This window comes from Arvicola amphibius, chromosome 8 (assembly GCF_903992535.2).
Source record: "Arvicola amphibius chromosome 8, mArvAmp1.2, whole genome shotgun sequence".
Taxonomy (NCBI): domain Eukaryota; kingdom Metazoa; phylum Chordata; class Mammalia; order Rodentia; family Cricetidae; genus Arvicola; species Arvicola amphibius.
Genome location: NC_052054.1, coordinates 18303528 through 18331076, shown reverse-complemented (window position 1 = coordinate 18331076; position 27549 = coordinate 18303528).

Genomic DNA, 27549 nt, shown 5'->3' with positions numbered 1-27549 from the left:
CATTTTAGAATTGGATACAAGGAATAAAGACTGATTGAGACTGCTTAATACATGTCTCCTTGGTGCATAGAATAGTGACCAGAATGTAGTTGGTGCTCTGTAGATAGTGGATGGTTGGATGGATGGATGGATGGATGGATGGATGGATGGATGGATGGAATGTGCAGTGTTGTAGGTACCATATAGAGGAGCCAAATATTACCGAGGCGAGTTTGTTTTGAACAATGTAAAGGTTCGGGAAGGAGATGGCAACAAACATAGAGGCATAAACAGGTGACACCAAGAGAGCCGACGTAACATAACCTGTCTGGAGAGTTTCAGTTTTAGTCTGAGAGTTGGTAAAAGCCACTGAAACGATTGAGAAATCCATTATCATGTTTGTATTTTGGAACGACAGATAGGGTAAAAGTGTGTGCAGCCCACAAGGGAGGGCAAACTGGACACTGGGATTTGATCCAGATAAGGCTTAGCATAGAGAAGGAAGAGGAGCATAGCTGTCAAACCTGCACTTGAGCCTCCCTGCCATGAGTCACAGGTGAAAAATAAGGTCAAGAGGACACCTGTGAAGAGGAGGGAGAGGACAGAGATGTTTGGGATGGCTGCCAGCTTTCAGGTCAGAACAACTCTTCCCATCCCGGCTCCTAGAGAAACAAGGTTCTGGAGACTTGTATCGCACAGAGTGAGCTTACTACTCTCCTGGACACCTTGAAGTGTTGTGGATATGTGCCATGTGTGGATCAGAAAAATATTGACAAAGCTTTCTTTCCCTTTGCAAGGCAGGCAGAGAGCAGCAGCGCTCTGGAATGGACACAGGAGCATACTTTAGGAAAGGTAGTGAGGGCAGCTTGAATACTATGAAGTTGTGAGTGAGAAATGAGATGTGAGCTATGAAAGAGAAAAGGCATCAGAGGTATAAAGGGGGCTGTTAGAAGAGAGGATAAACCAAGGGAAGTGCATAGCAGAGCTTCATTATCTAAAACTTACCTCAAAGCTGCAGGTCAAGAGGGACAACTAGGTCAAGGGTCAGAGGAGAGATGGACGGAAGAAGACAGGGGGTTGCCATGGCCATGAATTCTCACTGCCTGGTGCACGGTGCTGAAAAGGTCTAAGCAATTTCAAGGAAAAGAGATGGTGAGGTCAGGATTGGAAAGAAGGCTGAGCGAGGCTAAGCGAGCCTGAGCGAGCACGAGCCCTTGCTGCACAAGTCGGAGGACTGAGCCCAAATTCACAGCATCCAGGGGAAAGACCAAGTGTATCCACATATGCTTGCAGGCCATGTTCTGTGTGTGGGGTGGAGACAGGAGGATCCCTGGGACCTGCTGGTTGGAACTGGAGTCCAGCTTCAGAGAGAAACCCCATCTCAAAGTCATGCCGAATGCCGATGAGAGTGCTGGGACAGGACACCTGATATCCCCTTCTGCTCTCTATGGACGCACCCGTACTCATGCCATACACATTCACACGGGCGAGGGGGTCAATACTGGCAACCGTAACAAAGGCGAAATCGGAAATGGAATATGGAAACAGAAGTTTATTTCTCCCAATTCTGGATGTCGGGAAGTCTAAAGTCAGGCACCCACAGATTCAGCATCTGCTGATGGCCCCACTTCCTCTCCAAAGTGTTGTATGTTGCACTCTGTGTCCCCAAATGACAGAAGAGACAAAGGGGCAAGATAGCAATGCGTTGTGTGTCGTGCGGAAGAAGGGGAGGAAAGCCAAAGGCGTTAGCTGGCCTCCTCCAGCCCTTCTGCGAGCATGAAGCTATCCGTCATGGTGAAGCCATCACACGGTTGATTTTGCAAAGGCCCTACCTTTTATTTTTTTTTAAAAAAAAAATATTTTTGTTTTTGGCATTCGAGTGTTTGCCCACATGTATATAATGCACACCACATATATGCAATGACTTTGAGAGCCAGAAGAGGGCATCAGATTCCCTGGAACGGGAGTTCCTGGTGGTTGCAAGCCACCATGCCAGTGATTCAAACAATAGCAGCGCTCTTCTGTCCCCTCCTGGGGCAGTCACAGTCATTTCAGGAGTTAGATGGGGTAAGCGGGAGTGAATTACCCATGGAGCAGCAGAAGTCATTTCTCAAAGTGAAGTCTCTGATAGGGGGCTTACCATGATGGATTATGACGGACCCTCCACTCATCAGAGCCAAGGCCAGGCCTTCTACAAGCTGACTGCTTCAAAGTGGTCAATAGATCCTATATCCAATAAACAAGTTCTGTGGAGCCCACCATTAAAATACCATCCCTCATTTTTTTCCCAGGGATGTGAATTTAATCTGTTCTCATTTATTACAGCTGCTTCCTGGGACTAGGAAATGATTTCTAAATGTTCACGTCATTTTTAGACTCGTGATCCATTCCATTCAACACGCCTCTCCACAGATTGAATCACTCGCTAAATTAGAAAAAAAAATCGATAAATAGCAGCAGAAACTATGGGAGATCATTTAACTTTTTTTTTTATTAACAAACCCAATAAATCTGAGCAAATTTTCCTTAAATAAATCAGCTGGAGATTTTTTTTAAATTGCTTTGGGGGCAATTTACAAAGTTAAATCTAAAAATAAAATTTTTACTTTCATTTGTGGCTGGCATTAACATGACAAAGCCTCGGGGAAGTTTGCCTGGTGCAGGACTTGAGTCTCCTCCCATTTGTGTCGCAGAATACAAGGAAGGGAAGCAATCTGAAACAGAAGAGAGTGAAGCTGGAAATACAGCCCTCGATAGGGTAAAGGTCCCGGGGCACAGATCATAATGCTGATTTTTATGCAATATGGTTTTTGGTTTTTCTGGAAACATTTCCTTTGGAAAGCGACCTGGATCCTGTCGCTGCAAGACTGATCTGGTTTGGTTTCAGCTCAACAAAGGATAACAGTGCTCTGGCAACCACCCCGGAGCAGAATTTTCCCTTTGGTAAGCTTTGGTGTTTGTGAACAGTAATTAATTGGCTAATTAGAATTTCAAAGGGCAGTGGAAACAGTGGTGACCGTAAGAGGTTTGATAGGAGAAGTTCAAGGTCCTTGTGAGTCTTTGGAAGTCACAGAGTCTTGTCTCCCAAGGCTCTCCAAACCTGTCACTTCACATTCCCCGGGATAGCCATTTTTGGTGTTTGTGTAGATGATGTTAGTGTACATGTGTGCGTGCATGCGTGTGTGTGTGCGTGCGTGCGTGCGTGTGTGTGTTTGAGTAGTAGTAGTAGTAGTAGTAGTAGTAGATGCCCATGCATGTTTGTGCTCATCCATGTGGAGACCAGATGTCAACTCCAAGAACAGCCTCCCCCCCCCCCCCGGTGTTTTTGAGACAGTGTCCCTCATTGGTATTTGGGGCTCACCATAGGTTTGGCTGGCTGGCCTGCAAATCCCAAGGATCTTTCCATCTCTACCTCCCTGGGACTGGATACCAAGTACATGCCACCACCCCCAGCGTTCGTGTGGACAGGGAGAATAAAATGAAGTCATGGTGCGTACTCAGCCAGCCCATCGCCATGGAGCCCTCTCATCCCCACGCTTTTTATTGTGCTTTTTCTTTTTTCCTAGTCTCCGTTCATTCCCTTTCCCCTTGCCATAAAACCAAACTGAAACATATTCATCTTTGCCTTTATAAAGCTGGTTTTCCTTCTTGAATTCAAAATCACACTGAGCTCTTTTTCCTCTTCCTAAGCCAAGCTCTCTCTTGGTAGAGTGGGAACGCCTCGATTTTCATTTTCTCTCCGGCACCAGCAGGGCCACAGCAGCGAGCGGACTCCTCCGCAGAGAACACCTGAGGAGTTCTTTAAGAGTCATGAATTCATACAGATCAGTCAACAGTCAGGATGGATTTCCCTCCCCTCCCCCCATAGAATACATATCCCTTAGCTTGGCAGCCTAGCAACAGGAAGATACTTCCCAAACGGGTCCCTCTTGCTTTAATTAAAAGGAAGAACCAGGTGTGCCTCACCCTTGTGAAGGGATGGCTCCTTCACTCAACTTGACCCGTAGAACTGCCTATTCCTTAAAGCCTGAAGTATGGCACCTTCCATCTCTGGCTCCCTGCAAGATGCCCAGCTTCCTGGAGAATCTGTAACTGGTTTGTCCAGTTCATGCTAGCACCACCAGGGTGGTGACTGCACACGAGATAAGGCAGCGTCTTCTAAGATAGAGAAACTGTAATAAATACACACAATTCTTTGCCTCCATTACCTTCTGACTGTGACTACCGCAAGCAAAGGGTTTTATTCCTAGTTCTCCTCCTGCCCCCTATGCTTTCCCTTTGGTAACCTTCAGTCCCTTCTCAAATCTGTGTAGGAAGCGATTCCTGATATCAGCAGCTTCCCTTGCAGAGAGACCTGAGGCCCGGGCTTCTGTTGGAGGTTTTCCATCCCAACTTTGCCTGATTTGCACTTAACTGACCCCTTGGCTCTCATTCCCTTATCTATCTAATGAGGATAATAACGGCTCTCAGGCAAGCTGATCTTCAGATGAAAGGTAACCAGATCTTTTTAAATACCATCCTCACCCCCAAATAGCATGGTCCTTCTGGGTGTGGCTGATACAAGCAAAGGCCAATCTTGAGAACCACCCCAAAAGAGACCGGAGAACTGAATGTTTCTGGGGAAGAGGGGGCAGAGTCTGTGCCCAGGGGCATAGACTCCAGTGAGACCAGTGTACTCAGTGGCAGGGTGCTTGCCTAGCTTGTACGATGCCCAGGGTTCAAATCCTCAGTTTCAAAAGATTAAAATAAAAAATCATTACAGAGCCTAGTTGGATCGATGGAGATGTCAGTTTTGCTTCTGATTGGCTGGGTAGTCTTTGGCTCTCACCTTTTCCAGATGTGATTGGTGGGCGCTGTGATGATCCATCCCCTCAGGAGACTATAATTAGGAGTATACACGTTATACATTGTACTAGATTCTTGAGGAAATGCTTTAATTTCAAAGTGTTGTGTAAATTTTAAATCTTACAGTTCTAATGATATTAAGGTAAAGGTCCCTCTGCGTCTGAAAAGGTGCAGTTGTGACTGTCATATATACGGCTATCATCGTTGACATGGTCAGGTTGTCCCTCCCGCAAGAGGAAGTCAGAACCAGGTTTCAGCTGGACCAGGAAGAAGCAGCCACTGGATATGGCAATGTCTCCACCTATAATCGTTAAACTGTCTCTTCTCTATTTCGGAAATCTGTTTCTTCACGTCACAAATTTTAAATTTGATACATAGAATTATACCATATCCTTCAATATGCATAATTTCATTACTCTATTGGTAAGGCGGTTGCAAATATGAAATGAGATGAAGGTGGAATGTAATTGTAAAAGTTATCTCTTTATTAAAATTTTAAAGTGGGGACTGGGAAGATGGCACAGCAGTTAGGAACTCACACTGCACGTGCCAAGGATGAGTTCAATACCCGGTATTCATGTCAGGCAGCTACCTAACTATTTGTGATATATAAACAGCTCCAGAGGATCCAACACCCTCTTCTAGCATCCCTGGGTACCCACACACATTAAATCATTAAAAATAAAAGAATTCTTTAGAAGATAAACTAAGAGTAGACTTTATCTGCTTTATCGACTAAAACATAACAAAATCCAGAGGAAGTGGCATGAATTTTGATGTGTGGATTTATCACATTTATTCCTCAAATTTTTGGACCCATGCAACATTCTAGTCACAAGCGGAAAAATAAACTACAATAACCCTGTATTGTTTTCTGGAATTGTAGTCACTCATCTCTATAATCTGCTTCACTTGACTGGCACCAAGATCTTATAGAATTATGCATACGATAAGACAGAACACATTTCGTGTTTAAGGGTGCCTTAAGCCTCCAAACCATCATTTCTTATTTTTTTTTTTATCTTTTTTTGACTCTCTCCAAAAGTTTTTCCAACGCCTACATAATGTACTATAGTAAGATTTGAGGTGGAAAATGGATATGTTTTTTCTTTTCAACAATCATAGAGAAAATGTTGCTAAAATGTTTCCTAAATAATTATAAACCAAGCTTTCTCCCCTACCCCGGTCGATCATTTTAAGAAAAAAAAAACAGTTGGAGACTGTCGCCTTCAAAGGGCCGAGGGTGTGTCTAGGTGGCTATGACGGCTAGAATCTCAAATGGACGGCACACTCTCCCTGTTTAATACACAAACCTGGTCTTATAGCATTGTCTTCAAGGTTGAGGAGGCTTTAGGAGGTGGGGTCACTAAGGGCGGGTCTTCCTTTGAAGGTCCCATCTAGCTCTGGTTCTGATTGGTCATGATGTAAACAAACGGCTGCCACACATTCCCATAGAATGCAGCCGTTCCCATCATGCCCTCTCCACCAGGACGGACTGAAATTCTTCTGAAACTGTGAGCCGCCATAAATTGTTCTTCCCTTGACTTGTTACTAAACTGTGTTTTGTCACCAGTGTAGTGACCCGGAGTAGCGCCACAGCTCCCTTCATCCACCCCAACAGATATGTAGCTCCCCACAAAGATCGCGACAGTTTGTTTCTCATTTGCAGTGGAGGGCTGAGGGATTTGAAGGGCTCAGTAATTGCAGTGTTTGCCGCATGAGCCTCCGGACCTGAGTCTGAGCTCTACAGCCCGCGTTTTAGTTTGGGGAAAGCCAGCAGGAATCAATACTGGGGCCATCTGTTACAAAACGAGATAGAATAAACTAGAAGGCGAGCAGATCAGAACCGCTACTTGGTGTGCGAGAAGTCTTGGGAGGGCTGGAGACGGAATAAGGCGTTTTCAACATTATCCTACCTTCGTTCCCTGCCCAGCACACAACAGAGTTCAGTTAATCACTGTGTACCCAAGGGCAATATACAGATCATACGTGAAACCGCACTTCCAAAAATAAATTTATAAAGAATATATACTTGAACGTTTCGCATTTACCTATTTATTTGTAGGAACGCATGTATGGGGAGGTCAGGGAACAACTTGAGAAAGTCGGGTCTCTCCAGCTACAGTGTGGGTCCCAGGGATTGAACTTGGGCTGTTAGCCTGCGCAGCAAGCGCCTTTACCCACTGAGTCATCTCACCAGCCGTATACTTGGATTATTACTTTTTTATAGATGCAATTTCTTATCATTGATGCTTGAAAATGAAAGTTGAAGAAACGGGGGAGGGGTATTGCTCAGGGTACAGCATGTGAGAGGCTCTGGGTTCAGTAAGCCATCAGATAAGGCGTGGATTGCTAGATGACGACCAAGCTTGCCGCTGCGCTGCCTCTTTACTTTCTCCAAAATCTAAAAAGTCTTTATAAACATAAAGCTCTGAGGATGTCAAAGTGGCCAGTAGAACACTGCAAATGGAAAACAGAAAATATTTGCAAGACAATTGGCATTTCATTTTTAGAGAAAGCTATTTCCTACAGAAATCGCTCAGCAATTTTTTTTTTTGCTTTCATTTTATTTAAAAAATAAACCCAATAGGGGAACTATAGTTAGAAGAAAAGACAGCAAGACAAGGTGTGCACTCCCCCCTCTCATCTGCATTCGTAATGTATGCTTGTGGGGAACGAGCTGTGGGATAAACGGGCAATTGATTGCGATGACTGTTCCCCATTTAGCCCACTAATAAAAATGAAAGGCTGGACTCAGTATCAGATGTTTTATTAAATGAGGGAATTGGGGGAAAAATTTCCTTTATTTGATGTCTTATTGTGTCTTAAGCAGTTAGCCAGTTTGTTAGCTTTTACGTAACTATCATAACACTATACTATAAAATTGATGGGTTTTTTTAATTGTAATAAATTCAGACCTTTATTTTCAACCCTGAAATTTTCTAATTATACAATTTCTTTTGCCTGGAGTAAAAATAAATGTGACAATCATGAATGGAATAGGGAAGTAATTATGCCTCCATATACATTTAATCAGTCACTCATTACATATGTGCATTTCTATCTACTTCTCTCTGTTAAAGAGCTTTAGGCTGCTGGTAACAGTGGCCCCCGATAGGGTGGCTTCAACAGTGAGGACAAAGGTTGGGGAGATGGCTCAAAGTTGGCAAGTACTTGTCACACTAGCTCGAACACCTGAGTTTGATCCCTAAAACTTGTAGGGGTCTTGTTGTTGTTGTTTATTTGCTTGGGAGAGTTCTTTTGATTTTGTTTTATTTTTTAAGGAAATGTAACCAGATGTGGTAGTACACCCTTGTAATACCAAAACTGGACAAGTAGAGACAGGTGGGTTCCAGAGGCTTGCTCGTCAGCCAGCCAAGCCTAACAGGCAAGTCCCAGGCCTATCTCAAAAACCAAGGCTGTCAGGGACTGAGAAAGACAGCAGAGAAATCTCTGGTGCCTCACAAGCATGCACCCACCTCATACCCACCCCACACATGTATCACAGAAACACACATACATAACATAAAATATAAAAGCAAATAAATAAAAACAACACAATATCACCCTAATAAAAAGGCTTGAATTGTGGCCTCTTCAGAGTGGGACCATTCTGCTGTGGCATCAGAAAGATAGTTTCTCTTCTGTTCCCTTCCATGTCTTCTCAGTGACACAGCCTCTGTGCTCACACTGGCTTTCTTTTGGTTCTAAGATAATGTCAGAGTACATGGGTCTCACCCAGGATATCAGAGTTCACCTTCTTTCCAAGATGCCTCTATCAGAACCAAAGTCCTTTCAGCAAAGATTAGGCCATAGGCTTCTGCTTAAGATAGCCAACCAAGGAGAGTAGGAAGGCTTGCCTGTTTAACCCATAGCCTGCAAGCCACATGCAGCCTTAAATAGTTATTAATGTGGCCCACTGCAAAATTGTGATATGTGTGTGTATGATTTGTGTGCATATTTAACATCAACTTTGTACATGACAATACTGTGTCACAATACCAAAAGGTTGTGCATAGCCATGGTCAAGGGTTCAGATGGACTCTTGTGTTCCATAGGAGAGATGTAGTCCCAGAAAAGCTTGGGGCGCTGAGCATGGGAGGCTTATTTTGTTACACAGTTTTAGGGCCTTCATTCCATGGTAGGTTGCCTCTGTTGCTCTGAATTCCATGGAGATGCAATGGATCATGGCAGGGAGCTTGAAATGGGGTAAAGCTGCTCACCTCATGGCCAGGATGCAAACAAGAAAGTACAGGAGAGGGTTCCCACGATCTCCATGAAAGAAGCACACCCCACCTCCTCAGACAGACCTCCCTCTAGAGACTGACTCTCAAAGATTTCACCACCTCTCAATAGCACCATGCTGGGGACTTTACATGTAGACCATTGAGAGAGAGACTGGGTGGATGCCCAGTAGAACTCTGAGTGTGGGATTTGGAATGTGAGCTACCCATTCCAAAATGTCTGCTATGGCACTGGGCCCTCTAGCCCTTAGAACAAAGGACCCGGAATTCAGGCATCATATTGTTTCATTTTCTTAGTAACTATCAGAAAAGATTTATGAGCAGTTTTTAGATCAGTTTGGGCTTTGTCTCTCTTTTCCCTTGGAAAGTAAACTCCTTAACAGTAGGAACTATATTTGAACTGTTGAGTTTTGCCTCCAACACAGTAGCACTCAGGAAATACTCAGGCAAATGTTGAAGAGTATAAGGACATTGGAATTCTTCTCTAGCCACAGTATACATAGGATGTTATGTGCTTTTAAGTTACAAACAAAAAATGTAAACCCTGGGACTGGAGAGATGGCTCAGCAGTTAAGTGCTCATAGTGCTCTTGCAGAGGACCTAGATTTGGTTCCCATCACTCATATGTGACAGCTCACAACCACCTGTAACTCCAGCTGCATGCATATGCCACCCTTTTCTAGTTTCTATGGGCACCGTACCCACACATGTACATATCCATACCCAGACACATAACTATAGGTAGAGTTTTTGGTCAGGAGCCCTGGCTCCTTAATAACCACATGGAGACTTCTTATTAATTATAAAAGATCAGCCAATAGCTTAGGCTTGTTTCTAACTAGCTCTTATAAATTAAATTTCTATTAATCTATGTGCTGCCCCAAGGCTCGTTTACCTCATCTATGGACTTTCCATGCTGCTTCTTCCCCATCATAGCTGGCAACCCTCAGACTCCACCCTCCTTTCCAATGTCTTCTTAGTTTGGTACTCCCACCTAACCTGCCTACCCATAGGCTAGTCCACTTCATTATTAAACCAATCACAGTAACATACATTCACACAGTATAAAGGAATATTCCACACATAACAATACAGATAATTCAAAATAACTCTTTGCAATGTAAACTCTCATCTTTATATACACAGGGCCTTAAGTTCCATCCCTTGACATGGGAAAATTCATAATTGTTGCCACCCACCTTCCCATGAAGACCTGCTGAGCAGAGAGGTTTGAGTACCGCCTGGTCCTGCCCAGCTGAAGCCAAGACCCAAGCTAGCACCTGTGAGAGTCCTCATGACACATAAAAAGGGCACAGAGCGTACTCAAGCATCAGGCAGAAAAAGAGCAGGAAACGTTTCAAGCTAGTGTGGACTGGTTTGAAAACGGTGAGATGGTTCATGCACTGAACTCTAAGCCTCTCATTGTGATGCCCATGCCAATTGTATCATAAATAATTGAAGGAGATTGGGGGAAGGTACTTAGTCTAGCAGAGGTTTTTTTTTTTTTTTGGATAGGAACTATTTCAAGATTTGTTTAGAATTTGCATATATAGGATGCATTTTTTCAGATCTATATCCCCTGACAGTATTGAGATTTAATAGTACTTTTAATAGTACTGAATATTTTATTTATCTGTCACTTAGTATTTATTTAATTTATTTAGTAGTATATCTAATACTTAGGAAGCACCCAAAATTTCAGAGAGGCGACAGTGGTAAGGACAATACAACTCCTCCTTTTCCATATATTTTGGCCCAGAACGAACAGTGAGGCATACTTGTGACGAATTACAATTGGCACAAGTGAACTACTGCTGACGTGGTACAGCCTCAAGGACGGTACAAAGCCAATATAGTGGAAAATTGAGTAGGAGGTACAGAGAACAGCCCATCAGATGTAGCCCTGAATCTGGTCAAGGAGTTCTGGAGGTGACTTCCGGAGAGGGACAGAACTGAGTTGAGGAATGGTTTGCTGAGGCCCAGGTACATGTCTAATGTCCCATGAGCCCTTGACATCAGTTCTGTCCTCTTCAATGTTTGATTGGCATCTTGCAGAAAGACTGCAACACAGAGTGAGCAGCAGTAGACAGCACTTTAGACAACAGAAAAAGGATCCAAGAAAATCAGTCATCACTATCCAGAGTGACCAACGGGCAACAACAAGATAAAACCTTTGAAATAAGGGAACACTCTTAACTTTTATTCAACAGATTAAAAAAAACCTATTCCCTAAGTACCAGGTACATTGTTCTGACTTAACAATCCACATGAAAGAAATTTTGGGAGGATGAACATATAACATTTGAAATGACTGCCCCAAACCTAATGCAAACTATTCATTTGGCCCAAAATACATTCTTTCCACTAACATCTTTAACTTAAATGAGCAAGCGTCTCTACAAGAAAATGAAGATATAAAGATGTAGAATGATTCTGGTCGCCGGGCGGTGGTGGCGCACGCCTTTAATCCCAGCACTCGGGAGGCAGAGGCAGGCAGATCTCTGTGAGTTCGAGGCCAGCCTGGTCTACAAGAGCTAGTTCCAGGACAGGCTCTAAAAAAGCTGCAGAGAAACCCTGTCTCGAAAAACCAAAAAAAAAAAAAAAAAAAAAAAAGAATGATTCTGGTCCTTGGGGAGATACAGCTTATGGTAGAAGTGAATATATGAATGCAAGAGAGATATAAATAAATAAGCAAGTGTAGGTCTCTAGGTCTTCAGAGGCTGGAGAGATACCTCGTGGTCACAAGAGCACACACTGCTCTAGCAGAGGCACCCACATTGGGTGACTCATAACTGTGGCTCCCGTTCCAGAGGAGCCAATGCCCTCCTCTGGACTCCGTGGGTACCCACATACACATGCATACACACACACACACACACACACACACACACACACACACACAAGGCACACACACAAGTAAAAAATAAAATAAGTCTTTTTCTTAAAATATAAGCCTCTCAGGATAACAAATAGGTCCAGTGAGAAAATTCTGATAAGATTATAACAACAAACCTGGTGTGAATTGGACATCACATGTTAAAGAGAATCATTGAGATGTTATTTAAATAGTGGACAAATTCATGGGGTCAAAGGTAGTCACATCAGCATCACTGCAGTCTAACATTAGAACATGAATATCATGCCCGAAGAGATCGTGTTGCCATTAGCAGCCATTCCCTATCAACTTGAGTCTAAGCCCTAACATACTTTCACTTCTGTAGATTTGCCTGTTCCGAACACTCCAGAAATAGTCTCCTTTTCTTGTTCTTTTTAGGAGTTTTTTTTTTTTTACATATTCTGTAAGTCCCATAGCTGATTATGATTCCTAGTTTTCACCTGTTCTGTGGGCTGTCTTCACACTTTCTTGTGTACATCTCACTGCCCCCAGTAAGTCTATTCTTAAGCCAGTGCCACACTAGTTTGATTACTGTAGTTTTGTATCGCGTTTTAGAAACCCTTCTTTATCATAATTGATTTGCCTATTCTGAGACCATGGGTTTTCATGCTTAATGTATGACAGGAGCTTTAAATGGGATACTCATAAAGCAGATTGGAGCCAGAGATTGTTAGGAGAAAGATTACAGAACTTTGAGATATTTAATCTGTACGGTGACATATAAAAGTGGAGCATGAGAAATGAATTGATAACCTTAAATGCTCCCCTAATGTGGAAAATGAACTCCTTATTGCCCCAAATGGTTTCAATGACTGAGCAGGGAGTCCCAGTTCCATATAAAAGGAAATTTTGTTCATATATAGATCAGATTTTCGTGCACTCTGGTCTGCTCGTTTCTTGAAGATTCAAGCCAAGGTCTGTTGGCCCAATGGTTAGGAAGGATGTGAGGACATTCCAGAGTTGCACTGATGATTGTAACTCTGATAAGGAATGGGAACTGTCACTCCATTATCTTAGCCTCAGACTCATGAGATATGAGGTAGGAACACTGTCCAGGAAGTCAGACCCTGCAACCAACCAGCCCCCCTTTTCTCCTTCCTTCTTTTACTTTTCTATCCACCCCAACAGACTCCCACATCTTCTGAAAATACATGTTATATATGCTCTGTGTGTCAATCATTGATCATGTCGGGAGGGACAAGAATCAATTCCTCTTGATGCCAGTCTGGATAGCTTAGTGAGACCATGCCTAAGGGAGGACAAAGGTACAAAGAGGGTTGGGATGTAGGTCAATAGATATGGGAGCAGTTGCCTGGGGCACACTTAGGCCCTGGGATCCATCCCCAGTGCGGCAGGTAAAGAAATAAAATTACCAACTGCCTTCATGGTGCTGGCTAGTTACAAGAAAGAAAGACATAACAGCATTAAGCAAGAGATTATATAATAATCAAAAACTCTCAAACTGCCCCCTCTATGTATCCATCTGCTAGAAACTAAATAGAATTCAAAAAAGAGAAACAGAGAAAGTGATCTGTTTCACAAGCAAGGACCACTTAGCTGTAAGACTCAAACTTTAATTTTAAGGCATAGTCAAGTCGAGGGATTCTCACTGCTACTAACGTGTGTATTGAGTTACTGTCTCTAAAACTACCTTAGCTGAAAAACTAATGAAAATTGCTTTAATTACTTCAAGTGTTTCACAAGATCGAACTGTGCCATTTGGGGAGGTGGCTTTATGGCTGAATGTTTACATTTGGCTTCTCCTGCTGAGGTCTCTGTAAGACACCTAGCTAGGTTGGGCAGGGTTCTGTCCCTGACTATGGACTTGTCTGGGTATAAAGGGTTAATTTAACTAGAAGAAAAGGTGAGGATAGGGTATTGGGTCTGAAGCTAAATCAAAGGCAAGTGAGATGCTGAAGGACCTTATTCCTGACATCTGAAATACCCTAGGGTGTGCTGTATGAAAATTAATAGACCCTGATTGCTGACCTTACATGGCCACACGCCTTAATCGGGTGAGATGTAATCAACTCATGGGGGAAAAAAGAGACAAAATCAGAAAAATAAATATCTCTAATCAAAAGGTATTTCTGAATACTGTATCCCACTATTAACCTTTTTGACCTACTCAATTCTGAAAGGCTAACTAATACTCTTGGTTTTTTTTTTTCGTCCTGATTACTTTCCATAGAACATGGTAAAACTGATTAGAAAGTGTGTAATTTTGAAAATGTGTATCTGTGCTTGGTCTAAATTGTACATAAACTCAGCAATTTCCAGGCTATAATAACATACTCAGTGGCTGTATGGTTGACTCACAGTCTGATGAGTCAGGCCCGCACCTCCTTATATTTCACCCACTTATTCAAAGGGACCAGTATAAACATGTTTCTAGTAATTGTGTGCAGGAGATAATAGCAGATGAAGGCATGTGATACTCATGGGTCCATGCCAAGCTCTCCTATCCATCCCAAATGGGCCTTCAATTTTTCCCACGTGGCTAGTTATGCCATATCTCTAGAATTTCTCCGTTAAGTTTATAGGTGGGTGCTTTGAAATGCCACTCACGATAAATGCAAAGGTGCTTGTACGGACAGTGTAAGTTAGGGTTCTTCTTTTCATGTTTCAGGCTAACTCCTTCCTGTTGAGTCTATCAATTGCCATGCCTTCTTACTACACCCACAGGATTTATAACATAAGAAACGAACACGAGGACTCTTGAGAACCTCATAGCGCCTTGAGCTTTGTACTCACACACAAAGGGTAAGGACAGAAAATGCCAGAAAGCAGGAACCTGTCCCAGACTATACCAGAGGACAGGGAACCAGACCACATCGAAGTACACAAACCAGACCAAGATGCTGGGGTCACACTCTTTGTTCATTTACTTTAAAACACAGAGAAAAGCCAGTTTAAAATGGCTGGGTCAGGTCACGAGGAGAGGGGTACGAGCAGGCTCGGCTCCTGAGTTCTAGGCTGGCATGCCCTGTGTTCCCTCACTGCGTACTGCTGGTACAGCTATGGAAGCAGGGTTTAAGCAATGGGATCCACACAAGAAAGTTCATGTTCTGAACCAATGACATGTATTTGTTCTAGAAGAGAAAGACAAGGACAGGGGTCTCTGGCCAATTAGCTTGCTGGACAAAGTATGTATCTACATTTTTACACAGTTCAAGTGAAGACAACACAAGATCATATCAAGGCTTACCAGTAGACAGTTAATATGGAGATGGTCCAGCTATACGTCAGAAAGAGTAAAATCAACACTTATAACTTGGTATTTCTAGACAATTCTAAGGTAACATTACTGTCTGTTCCATCATACATTTAATCATTCCATCTGTTTTTTATATGACATAGCACACGCTAAATAACTATTTTATACTAGAATGCCTGGCCCCCCATTTCCAGGCTTCTCCCTATTCTTTCCAACCTCTTTGTGCTTTCTAGAATGATTGTGTCTCATGACAGGCTGGTCATGTCTCCCCCTACACGTGGCTCACAACACAATTTCAGTGTATGTAATTTAATAGCCTACTATGAGAATGGAACATGTTAAAACTGAGCTTCAAGGTGACTCAAGCTCAGAGTGGTGCTTGGCGCTGTGCTTAGAATGGTCTACTTGAGATGGATCTCTGCTTGCTACATTTTTCTCACGGGTTTTTTTTTTTTTTTTTTTTTTTTTTTGGTTTTTCGAGACAGGGTTTCCCTGTAGTTTCTAGAGCCTGTCCTGGAACTGGCTCTTGTAGACCAGGCTGGCCTCGAACTCAGAGATCCGCCTGCCTCTGCCTCCCGAGTGCTGGGATTAAAGGCGTGTGTCACCACCGCCCGGCTTCTCACGGGTTTTGTTCAAATGTTTCCTGGTTCATTGAGATTCCTCTTATGACTTTTTTAAAAAGTTTCATTCATCAACTTCCCACTTCAGAGCTCCCCTTCCCTTACCCTATTTCTACTTCCACTCCATGGTCCTTATCACCTCTGAAAGCTCATATATAGAACTTTCCAGTTATTTGGGTGTTATCTTACCCACCCCATTCCTAATTCAGGAAGGCGTATGTGAGAGAAGAGACGTTTGTGAGTTTTGCTTGGCCTATTTCCAAAACTAGAAAAGTACCCCTGACCTATAGGGCGTTTTCAATAAATATTTAATACATCCACTCTACCCTCTTATCACAGCTATACATGTTTTATTGTTGTGATTTATCTATAAAATGTTTCCCCAAGAATCATGTGTTGAAGGCATGGTCCCCACCGGTTGGTGCAAGTGAGAGGTGAATTAATCATGAGCAAATGAACTGAACAATGGATTAGCCTCGACAATATCTCAGATATCTTAGATGAATTGGCTATTAGGAGGTAGGGTCTGATTCAGGGAAGTAAGACTTTAAAGAGTATAGCTTGTCTGGAAGTCCATGTTCCCTCCCTTCCTGCCTCTGTCTCTCATCCTTCCTGCCCCTCTCCCTTCCTTTCTGTCTCCCTTCCCCAGCAACTCGCTCTGTGTCTCCCTGCTTCCTGGCTGCCACATGGTGAACATCTTTAGTCTACACTGCCTTTCTTGCTGTGGTGTTCCACCTCACAAAGGCCCACCTCACAAAGGCCCACAATGGAGCTAGCCAGTCAGAGACTGAAACCCCTGAGACCATGAGCCAAAATAAATATTGCTTCCAAGTCATGCATCTCAGATGCCTTATCAGAGAGCTGACTAATACACCTCTCCTATGAACTCTGCCTACATGCCGAGTCAGTTGGAGAAAAATCAGTAAGTCTGCTAAAAATAGTTGTATAAGTCACTCTAGGAAAGGGTACCATTCCATAACCAAACCAACAGGCAGGAAGCTGGAGGGGGTGGAGGTCAGATAGAAGCAGAGACAAAAACTGTGAATCTGTCATCACCCACTACTTCACTGGCCTAGAGTTTGTCAAGCCATGTGGCTGCTTCCACTAGGGACATTAGACTTAACCTACACATGTGCCTTAGTCTGCTTTGTGTGGCTACAAGACAGAGCCACAGATTTGGTAGCTTTTAAAGGAAGCGAATTGATTAACTCATAGTTCTTGGGTCTGGGGAGTCAATGCGACAGAAGGTTTTGTGTCTAATGAGTCTGGTCTCTTCTTCCAACACGACACCTTTCACATTCTCCAGTAGGGAGTAAGCCTGAATCTTCACCTTTCAGAAGGCAGACATGACAGGAGAGAAAAGCAAACTGGACTGAACTCACATTTCTATAATAGTATCATAATATCATTCTATCAGCAAGCTTTGGTAACACCCATGAAGGCCCATTGCCCCCTTTTAAAGGACCCATCATTTAATAATGTTCATTAAAGGCAATTAAATTCCAACCTGAGTTGTAATGAGAACAAGAATTTCCACTTGTGGCTGCTCTTGTCACTGGGTCCTGTTTAAGTGGGCTTTGCACCAAGCCATGGACTTGACAATCCTAAGTATATTTGTCTAAGGAACAAACTTGTTAGTATATAAGGCATATATATGGCTTCTTCTGTAGGAAGTCATGATGGCTAAATAATTGGGTGTATTGACATTTCCTAAAGCAAACAATAGCATCCCTATTGTGGTCCTGTCAGGAATATAGTATCCCAAGACACTTTAACTGTGGTATGGCCTCGGTGTTTTGCCAGAGGGAGTGGTAGCAAAGACTGGCTTTCTCACATGGACCCAGTCCAGTGCGCTGCTGTGACCCAGCACATGGGACCAGAAGGCGCCTCGCCAGCTGGAACACTGTGGAAAGGAAGCTGACAACGACCAGCTCCTCGTTCTTCTCAGGATCTGTCCTCTTCCCTTCTGGGCAGCAGCTGATAGTCATTCTCGTCTGAGTCCTGCTCAGACTTGCCAATGAACCTCAAGCAGATCACTGTCCCCGCGTATCTTCTATCTTCTTAGCTCTTTCATCTACAAAAGTGGGACCTCACTAATAATCTCTGGGCTCTGATGTGGAGATCAGCTCACGATAGTGCGGGAAAAGAATTTCGAGAGTGATGAGATGACTTCAGCGGTAAAGGAGCTTGCTGGGCAGGTCTGGTGATGGGACTTCCGTCCATGACGCTACATAGAGACAGAAAGCAAAACAACTGCACAACATTGGCTTGTGGCGTCCACAGATGTGCCACGGCCACCAGCTCTCAAACACTGTGCACGCACACTACACACACACACACACACACACACACACACACACACAAACACACACACACGCACCTCAATTCAAATACCCCGGAACCCACATCTAAAAGCTGGCACAGTGGCTTGTAATTGCGGCACTGTCTGGTCCCCAGGGCTTGTTGGCCAACCAAGCTCACAGACTTGCCGGGTTCTAAACCAGTGAAAAATCTTATTTCAAAAGACAACCAGATAGATGATATTTGAGGAACAATACTCAAAGTTGTTCTCTGGCCTCACCAGGCACGCATACACACACACACACACACACACACACACACACACACACACACACACACCTGGTGATTTGAATGACATATCCCCATAATCATGGGCTTTTTGGATACTTTGTCCCCAGTTGGTGGTGCTGTCGGAGTAGGTTTGGAAGCTATGACCCTGCTGGAGGAAATAATGTCATTGCGGTTGGACTTTGAGGTTTCCAAAGCTGTGCACCACTCTCTCCTTCTGATGCTTGATGTTCAACATGTGAGCTTTCAGCTAGCTCTCCCAGTTTCAGTGCTTGCCTGCCACCACACTTCTCACTTGTGACAGTGATGGACTCTTATCTCCTGTGAACCATAAGCGCAAATAAACATCCTTTCCATAAGTAGCCTTGGTCAAGGTGCTTTATCACAGCAATAGAAAAATTACTAATTCAACGTGCATCCACAAACATATCCCCCCACACTTACATAAATGACACTAGGAAATGTTATTCTCTCAGAGTGATTTTTCCGTCTTCATCCCACTTGCAAAGACCAACCTCACTTATTCTTCCTCCCAGATAAGATGCGTAGGGAATAACTTGATATCCAGTACACACTTCCCTGCCTTGAGTCACACGTGAGTGCACACGTACGTGCCAGATGGGAGGCGACAGGTGTCAGCTCTTAACCAGTGCTCACGCATCAGCCCCCACTCTGCCTCTGTATGACCTTCTCAAGATGCCAACACCAGAGCTGAACCAGAGACACATCATTCAAGGGTTCTCATGAAATTCCTATGACCCAAAGCCAGGGTGAGTCTATTGCGTTTTTCCTTTGAGGCTGAACCAGGGTTTCACTGAAGTAGGGGAGCACTTGGATACACATGGAGTGGGTCTGGGAATGCTCCCCACATGGTATAGCATATGTTGACATTTGGCCCCAAGATTGCAGGGCAGTTTTCGTTATCTAGGTTATGTGAAGGATAAATTCAAGTCCTCCCTGTTTTCACGGAATAATTGCTAATGAATATAATCATGTTCCAATGTCATCTGTTTCATTTGCAAGTTGGCAGGGACAGAAAAATAGGCAGCTTTCTTTAGAAACGATTAGAACATGGTATTAGGGTGAAGTCATTGGCTTACAATTAAGTCATTATTTTCCCCTTACATTAATAAATAACAGCGATGGAACCCAGGATCTTGTAGCTGGCTCTCTGGCCAAAGAAGATCAAGTGTTCGGCATCTGGGCTGCCTCCCCGAGTTTTAGGCATTCTTTCCCACACCCAGGCTGCAAGGGGCTCCTTGCGCTGCATGTACTGTGTGGCGCCTCTGTGGGCCAAGGAAGCTCACAGTGTTGGCCAGCTCGGAGCTGAAGATTTCACAACCCAACAGACGGGGGAAGAGTTGTTCTTAGTTTAATCCCCAGTTGGCTTTACTGTCACCCGATCTGCGCTGAGCTAATAAGTGGAAGAGATATTCTTCAAAGAGAAAGAAAAGGCACAGTTAATAATTTGGGGCCTGGGGTGGTATCCTTCAGCTGGGGTCGGAAGAGGTTATCTGCTTCAAACTCCAAGGCGGATTTTGTTCCCCCACGTGATTGGTTTACCTTCCCAGTCACCGTCTCTTTAGTTATGTTTTTTTCTTTCTCCCTCTTACAAATGAAACATTTCAAAGCATCCAGAGACCTATTCAGGGGAAGCTCTAAAAAAAGAGGTCTGTAAAATATTTAAAGCCCATCTCGGGGAGAGAAATACCCACTGGAATTAGAGCCGTCAGATTCTGGGTTCTTTGAAATTCCATCGCTCTATTAAAGATTATTGCTATCTCCTCCTGGCCTTAAGATGGAAAAATAATCAGAAGAGCGCAGAAATGGGAACGGAGAGCTGCCTGTCATCCCGGCCATGCCTTTAACTATGTGTCGGACGCTGAACAAATCGCTTAACCTAGATAAAGAGCTGATGATCACATCCACAGGGAGACCCCTCCCAGACCAAGTGTCTGAGCAAGCAGACACGGACAAATGATGCTATCACAAATTTGAGGGTGCACTTCTAGAATTTTCCTAAAATACATGCTTGGAAATGAAAATGACCCGTCAAACGGCATCTCCTCCTACTTCTAAGACTTGAAATTTATAAACCCTTTAAGTTACATGTAAGAAATCTATAGGGCTATGCCCATTGTAAAGTCTCAGGGTACATATTTATATTCTGCATAAATATTTAAACAGAGAGTTTAAAATGCTTATCAGTCATCACAGAGGGAGGAAGCTACAGGATTGTACAGCTCCTAAAGCAGGCAAGCTTAGTTCACAGGGTGGAGTGCTGGAGCCACACAGCCAGGGTTCAAATCTCTGGCCTTGAAAACTTGACTTGGCCTCCTCACACCTCAGCCTTTACATCTGGGCTTGGTCTAAGTCCAGTGTCTACCATGCATAACTGCTGTAAGGATTTCACTAGATCAGTGGTCCTCAGCCTATGGGTCTCAAATCCTTTGGCAGACCTTTATTGCCAAAAGTATTTACATTAGAATTCATAACAGTAGCAAAATTAGTTATGAAGTAGCAATGAATATAATTTTATGGTTGGGCGTGACCACAGCATGAGGAACTTTAAAGGGTCGCAGAGTTAAGAAGACTGAGAACTACTGCATTAGATAATATATAGGTAATAATCTCGCCATTGCCAGCTCACAAGTATTCAAATACATGTTTAGGTATTGCTTTTATGAGCTGAAGATTTGGTTAAAGATGAAGAACATGAGCTTCTCCTATGTGGGCTGATTACTTCCTTAAACCTTCTTATAATTTTCTTTTTCATGGATTGTGAAATATGCTATATTTATATAATTTATGTACAGGTGTGTGTGTGTGTGTGTGTGTATGTGTGTGTGTGTGTGTAGTCTAGAGGTCAACCCTGGGTGATATTCCTCATTCTACCATCCACTTTGTTTTTTTTAAAAGATTTATTTGTTTATTATGTATACAGTGTTCTGCCTGCATATATGCTTGCAGGCCAGAAGAGGGCAACAGATCTCATTACAGATGATTGTGATCCACCATGTGGTTGCTAGGAATTGAACTCAGAACCTTTGGAAGAGCAGGCAGTGCTCTTAACCACTGAGCCATCTCTCCAGCCCCTTTGTTTTTTGAGAGAAGGTCTCTCACTCTTCCTGGCCAGCGAGCCTCAGAGACACCAGGTACTCAGCTCTCCATCACTGGAATTACAAGTCCGCACTACCTCTCCCACCTGTTTTGCATGGATTCTGGGGGTACAGCTCCAGTCTTCATGTTTGAGAGACATAAAGAGAGCATTTTATCAACTGAGCTATCACCTCAGCACCAAGTTGCTTTATGTTCCAAAGAAAGCATCCTTGTTGGGCTGGAGAGATGGCTCAGCAGTTAAGAGCACTGACTGTTTTTCTGGAGGTCCTGAGTTCAATTCCCAGCGACCACATGATGGCTCACTACCACCTAAAATGAGATCTGGTGCCCTCTTATGGGGTGCAGGTATGCATGCAGGCAGAACACTATACATAATAAATAAATAAATCTTTTTTAAAAAAGAAAAAAGAAAGTGTCCTTGCTATAGAAAAACATGCGTATTTTATTCTACTAGACAGCCAGTATATATATACATATATATATGTGTGTGTATATATGCACATATACACAAACTGTCAGTCTTCTTTCTATGCATAATTGTATCCCATGTTTGCACTCATACAATCTTACATCATGCTATTTTTATTAGACTTCTTTTTTTTAACCAAAAAAAGTAGTCTTTGGCCTGATTTTAAGAGACCATTTTCATTTTGCAAATAACTAACTAAAATAAGGTCCTTATGATTCAAAGGGACCAGAAAGGGTGGGAAAATATGTGAATGACTTCTTCAGTGTGTGGGAACCTGGAGGGACACTCTCTTTGGGGAAGCCAAAAAGGCAGAGTTCCCTCTTTTTTTTTTTTTTTTCTTGGCAGGATAGCCTCTGAGACTCAATTGTCTTTGGACTCCCTGTTTTGGGAGCATGGAATTCGCCTGGGAACACTTTCATGCCCAAGCAATTTCAGAAGCTCTCTGCTAACAACAAAGACTTCAGTTGCTAGGGCTCAGTCTTTCTCAAGGTCAGATAAAATGTGAGGGTGCATCCATTCCAAATCCCGTTCGTTTGTCCCTCATGTCTTAGTGGGGTTTTGTGTTTTGGTTTGGTTTGGTTTTGATTTTCAGAGGCTTGTCTTCTCATTGGTAAGGTGATTTACAGTCTCAAAGATGGCCTCAATATCTTATTAATGCTCCCTACAAAAGGGGAGCTACCACTGAAAAAAGTATACTGCATTTTGCTCTCTATCTATCTATCTGTCTATCTATCTATCTATCTATCTATCTATCTATCTATCTCTGTAGAAATTTTATGCACACTTTAAAGTCCCATATGTCATTGGTTCATCTACAGTTTGACACAGTTTTTTGCTAGAGCTTTTTTCTCACTGATGAACTCACGCCAAAAAAGGAAAATCATTTCTTCCTTAAGGGCAATGAACTGGAGCTATATGCTATAGAAATCCAAGTTCTCTGGTCTATTGGCACTTGGTATGCAATGATACATGTTATTTTTAGCCTTATTAATGGTATGACCCCCATATGTTGGCCACCCTGTTAAAACAGGATGTTGCAATTGGCAGATGGAACGGGAGAGCTGGAACTGGCTGTGCCTAGGTCGGTTGGAATCCTGCTTGAGGGCTGGCTCTGAAGTCAGCTCTCCAACCATGGGAGCCACTGCTGAGCTTTGTCACCCACCAGTCCCTTTGAAGCCTGTGGAGGTGAATGACTGACGACCTTTAGAAAAATGAGAGAAGAAAGCCAGCTCGTTAGAGTTAGCTTGCACGCAGTTTTCCAAACAGGGCCATGCAGGGAAACTTGCCACATGGTCACATGGAGACCTGTGGACTCACACCAGCCTCGGAAGACCCTCCTCCCTCTAACCACCTTCTCAGTTGCTAACCTGAGATCATTCTCGGAATCCTGAAAATTCTCTGAGATAAGGCCGGAACACTTCGAGGAGGGCTCAATAAAGGAGAGAGGATCTCATATGGCTATGAACTCTGTGCTCCTCTCAGAGCTTGTCTCCTCCTCCCTTCCCAGCTCTGATTCTGCACCCACAGCATCATTAGGGGAGACCATTCTCCCCCTCGTCCAGAAGTAATAGAGTAAGAGAGCATGCTTAGTTAGACTCCTGAAAGCCTGGACATAACCACCCACATCTTTCTGGTTCTAGTCCTCAAAAGCACATTTTGCCCGCCCGTTTGACACTAGAGAAAAACTTCCTACCCTGCAGGGAAGCTGTCTTGATTCACAGGGCATAGCCTTTCCCATGACCTCTCATGCAAACCCTATCAAAATAACTGTGTCTATATCGGGATGGATGAACAGAGCGGCAGCAAATTATTTTACTGATTATTACAATAATAATATTGAGTGGGCAAGTGTGCGTAGGTGTGAAGGGACCGCTTACAGGATCCAACTATGGTGCAGAATGAACAAGACACGCTCACGGTCCACTGTTGGCCCGCGATGTCTTCAGGAGCGAATGTGGATGACTCCAGATGAAGCTGTGACTGCCGTAGGAGCTGATGTTGTTCCGCGAATGCTGTGTCTGGTGGCTGCTGTCCCAAGGCAGCTGGATCACAGCTGCACTCCTGTTCATGAGCCCCCCTCCCCAAGCATGCTTCCCTGCGGAGATAGGGGTAGGGGCAAAATAAGAGAAAGGTCACGCCATATGACAGAGTGGATTCTTGTTTTGCCTGACCAGAAGGCAGAAGACTGTCAGTTAGCTGCTCACCAGTTCTGGGGTGTGGTGTGTGTGTGTGTGTGTGTGTGTGTGTGTGTGTGTGTGTGTGTGTGTTGCAAGCTGTCTCTCAGCATTCCTCTTTCAAGCCCAGATTCCAGTACCCCGTGTTCAATTCAGTTGGTTGCCAGATTCCAGTACCCCGTGTTCAACTCAGTTGGTTGCCAGAAGCCTTCCCAAGAGAAACAGCTGCTTGCGAAGAGGAAACATGCAAGGCTCTGGAGGGTTAGAATTTTAGACTCTGCCGGCCTGATAACTTCCTGTCCGCTTATGAAAGCAAACAGCACTAAATCTCCTTTCCCAGCACAGTTCCTGGCTTTTCCCCTCCCACACTTGGCTCTGTCGAAGAGGTAAATATGATAACCACTAAACTACAGATGCCGCTAGTCAAATCGGGGCTCGACATTAGAGTGCGCAAGCGCGGTTTGTCTCCAGGCTACAGTTAAAACGTGGTCAGAGGACGGGGCGGGCAGATATTCTCTCCTTAAGCCCACCCCCCAACTGTCACCAACACACCTGGGCCCAGGGTTGCTCTGACAGAAACCAGTGCTGATTTTGATGTACTATTAATTTTCAGCAGTTAATTATCCTATGGCCAGTATCCTTGGTGGTCGCTATTGTTTTGGTTTATATTTTTTTCTACTATGACAAGGTACAGAACTGCCATCATAACTGTAACTAGAGATATTTTTCTTTCAAAGGTAATATTAAAGATAATGGGATGCAGTGAGTTTTGGTTTTCAGTTTGAAAAAAAATAAGAATTAAGCTTTGAGGCATCTTCTTGTCCCTAGTACATATATACATATGTATACACATACATATGTATGTCTGTGAGACAGAGTGTGTGTGTGGGGGGGTGTATAAATGTTTGCATTTCTCCCTGTCTCCCTCTGTCTCCAACCAAAACTATCTATCTATCATCTATCTATCTATCTATCTATCTATCTATCTATCTATCTATCTATCTATCTATCATCTATCCCTCATCACATACCATGGGGGAATGAAGTTAAATCAAAATAAAACTAACATAATAGATAGGTAGGTAGGTAGGTAAGTAGATGATAGATTGATAGATAGATAGATAGATAGATAGATAGATAGATAGATAGATAGATAGATAGATAAGGTAGACCCAAATAAAGGTGTTTCCATTTATTTTTTGAGACTGGATTTCATGCAGTCCAGATTGACCTTGAACTCACTATGCAGCTTAAGATAACCTTAAACCTTTGACCCTCTGCCTCCACATTACAGACATGCACCCCCACACCCAGTTTTGTGTGATGCTGGAGATGGAGCCCAGGGCATCGGTGCTAAGCAGATATCCTGCCAACAGAGCCAGTCAGATAAGTCACTAATGTGCACTTTACCCTCCATTTGACCTTGACAGAGTTTCTTGCTTCCTTGAACCCTTGGTTGACTCATCCCCAAAACAGTGATAGTAGCATTTAGCTTCAGGTTGTCAGAGAGAAATCTGTCGTGAGAACTAACACTCAGTGAGCCAGGACTGTTCCATGTATTACGTCATTAAACCTCATGAGAGCCTGCATGTGAGATTTTAAGAAACTATTTGCACATGTGTTAAACTAAGGCAAGAAGAGGTTCAGTAATTTTCTAAGCATGTAGTTTAATGTCTGTGCAATTAGGTCCTCTGCTGATGACACCGGCCTTTATTCGTGCTGCATTCTAAATGCTGCTGATCCTCAGAACAAGTGCATGCGTCTTCAGTGGTACCTCATAGACGATGGCATTTCACTTGCTGAGTGAGTCAATGCATCTTTGCCATTCAGAGAAATTATTCACAATGTATATGAGTAACTCTCAGAGCCCCAAATGTCCCCAGAGGCCATGCACTTAACCATTCCTGTCACTAAAGGTCTATGACTCCATCTCTGCATCAGAGAAAACGGGGTGCTGCAGAGGTGGGTCCCCAATAGCTAGGCATATACAAGTATAAGGGTCATTTCAAGTAGCTACAACAGAATACCACGAGGGTTGTTCAGAAGCTAGGGTGTCAAATACCCTCTGGCTTATTCTGTTGTCTTATTTACTCTTGGTATCTTCCCTCAAACCCTTAAAATTCTTTCCTCCGCCTCCTCTAATTTCTACTTTTGGCTAGCAGAGAGAAAAATATTAGAAATTCTACTTGAGCTATCCATCATTTGTCTGATAAATTCTTAAGGGCCCTTCAGTAATCAGTCGCTTGCAACTTGGGGTTGCATTTGAGGGAAGAGGGCTGAAACGAGAAGGTGGGAGAACCGTGTTATCTGTTTTATTGTAGCCTTTCTCCTAGGCTACAAAATCAGGGTCCAAAATAATCTAAATCTTAAACTATCTTTTAGAAACAGTGTAATAGGGCTGGAAAGATGGCTCAGCAGAGAAATCACTTGTCGTGCAAGATTGAGAGTCAGTGTTTAGATTCCCTGAACCCACAATGTCAGGTGGGCATGGCAGACTGCCTGTAATTCCAGTCTTTGAAAGGTAGAGATATGGCATTCTCAGAGAAATCGGGCTAGTTAGACTAGCCACACTGAAGAGCTCTGAGTTCAGTCAACAGATCCTCCTTCAGTAAATGAACAGAAGATTGATCATGGAAGATGCCTGACATCAACCTCGGGCTTCTGTACACACATGCACATACAACTAAGAACGCATGTGTCCCCCCCACATACAGACATGAATATGCATATGCATTTATGACACACACATTTTTTAAAGCAATGTAATGGGTCTCGAGTATTGCGCATTGGCCTGTGATTGAACAAGAATATGGGTTAATTAGCTTTATAGGCATTTTTCCATAGTATTATGTGGACAACACTTCCAAAACCCATTTCCTTGCTTTAGAATTTAGGCATGGCATGATGGTGCAAGTCTTTAATCCCAATCTGTGGGTGGCAGAAGAAGGCAAATCTCTGAGCTTGAGGCTACCTGGTCTATAGTTCCAGAACATCCATGGCCACACAGACAACCCTGTCTCAAACAACAACAAAATAATAATAATAATAATAACCAAAAAATAAACATAATGGATGCTTGTATTTAGCCTGATGGACTACTAAATATTCCTTCTCTCTCTCTCCCTCTCTCTCTCTCCCTATCTCTCTCTCTTTCTCTCTCTCTGTCTCTCTGTCTCTCTCTCTGTCTCTCTCTCTGTCTCTCTCCCTCTCGCTCTGTTTCTCTCTCTCCCTATCTCTCTCTCTTTCTCTCTCTGTCTCTCTCTTTGTCTCTCTCTCCCTCTTGCTGTTTCTCTCTCTCCCTATCTCTCTTTCTCTCTCTGTCTCTCTCTCCTCCTCCCTCCCTCTCTCTCCCCCCTCCCTCTCCCTCCCTCCCTCCCTCTCTCTCTCTCTCCATTC